The sequence below is a fragment of the Triticum urartu genome, chromosome 3 (assembly GCF_003073215.2).
Source record: "Triticum urartu cultivar G1812 chromosome 3, Tu2.1, whole genome shotgun sequence".
In the NCBI taxonomy this organism is placed as follows: domain Eukaryota; kingdom Viridiplantae; phylum Streptophyta; class Magnoliopsida; order Poales; family Poaceae; genus Triticum; species Triticum urartu.
In genome coordinates this window covers 150,585,768-150,587,785 of record NC_053024.1, presented here as the reverse complement: position 1 = coordinate 150,587,785, position 2,018 = coordinate 150,585,768, and positions in this window count along the sequence as shown.

Genomic DNA, 2,018 nt, shown 5'->3' with positions numbered 1-2,018 from the left:
GGCGTTGGCAGCAATCTGCGCTCCCTCCTCCCTCCGTTCCTCGCGATAGGCCTCAATGGCCTGGTTGGCGGCACCGGAGTGGCCAGGGAAGAAGTCTGCATGAGCAGAAAGGAAGTGAGGCAGAAGCCGGAAGCTAGAGGCTGGCCTGGTCAACAGCCGGCAAACCAAAGAAAGAAGAAGGAAGAAGTTTACCATCAACCATGTCTTCGATCTCGCTGAATCCAGCAGTCAGCATGGCCTCCTTATCAGTCCAGGCGGAGCGTTCGGTCTCAAACTCGGCAAGGAGACCGGACTCCTTCGCTTCCGCCTCCTTTTGAGCCATCTTGAGAAGCTCCGCCTGCTCCACCAGCTGAGTGGCCAGCCGGTCATGCTCTTCGGCCAGCTTGCTGCACTCCTCCTCCTTGGCATGCAAGGCGGTCTCGGCTTCACCAAGCTACTACTGGAGGGCAGCGTTAGCCTCTGCAAGAAGGGAGAAAGTAAAAGGCGTCAGTGGCCAACGGGAAAGAAGAACGGTTGCCGGGGAGATCCGGCCCGACTGCTCAGCAGTCGGACTGAATCTCGGGGACTACAGCCCGCGGGTGTGCCAGCACGCCCCCGCAGAGAAAAGAAACAAGGACTTACTCCGGCTCTCCGACAAGTCGACAGCCCGTCGGTCCAGCTCTCGGACGTTGGAGTTGAAGGCGACTGCGCGGAGGTTGTGATAGTCCTACAATGAATATAATAGATGAAGTTAGTACTCAGAGCTTGCCAAATTAAAAGCACCAAGCCACCTGCTCGGCAGCCGGCCTGAAGCTCGGGGACTACACTAAGTGGGTGCGCTGGCGCGCCCCCATGATGTCTACTACACAACCTTCTTCTTGTAGACGTTGTTGGGCCTCCAAGTGCAGAGGTTTGTAGGACAGTAGAAAATTTCCCTCAAGTGGATGACCTAAGGTTTATCAATCCGTAGGAGGCGTAGGATGAAGATGGTCTCTCTCAAGCAACCCTGCAACCAAATAACAAAGAGTCTCTTGTGTCCCCAACACACCCAATACAATGGTAAATTGTATAGGTGCACTAGTTCGGCGAAGAGATGGTGATACAAGTGGTATATGGATAGTAGATAAAGTTTTTGTAATCTGAAATAATAAAAACAGCAAGGTAACAAGTGATAAAAGTGAGCGTAAACGGGATTGCAATGATAGGAAATAAGGCCTAGGGTTCATACTTTCGCTAGTGTAAGTTCCCTCAACAATACTAACATAATTGGATCACATAACTATCCCTCAACATGCAACAAAGAGTCACTCCAAAGTCACTAATAGCGGAGAACGAACGAAGAGATTATGGTAGGGTATGAAACCACCTCAAAGTTATTCTTTCCAATCAATCCGTTGGGCTATTCCTATAAGTGTCACAAACAGCTCTAGAGTTCGTACTAGAATAACACCTTAAGATACAAATCAATCAAAACCCTAATGTCACCTAGATACTCCAATGTAACCTCAAGTATCCGTGGGTATGATTATACGATATGCATCACACAATCTCAGATTCATCTATTCAACCAACACAAAGGACCTCAAAGAGTGTCCCAAAGATTCTATCGGAGAATCACGATGAAAACGTGTGCCAACCCCTGTGCATAGGTTCATGGGCGGAACCCGCAAGTTGATCACCAAAACATACATCAAGTGAATCACGTGATATCCCATTGTCACCACAGATATCCATGGCAAGACATACATCAAGTGTCTCAAATCTTTAAAGACTCAATCCGATAAGATACTTCAAAGGGGAAACTCAATTCATTACAAGAGAGAAGAGGGGGAGGAGAAACATAAGATCCAACTATAATAGCAAAGCTCGCGATACATCAAGATCGTATCATCTCAAGAACACAGAGAGAGAGAGAGAGAGATCAAACACATAGCTACTGGTACATACCCTCAGCCCCGAGGGAGAACTACTCCCTCCTCGTCATGGAGAGACCGGGATGATGAAGATGGCCACCGGAGAGGATTCCCCCTCCGGCAGGG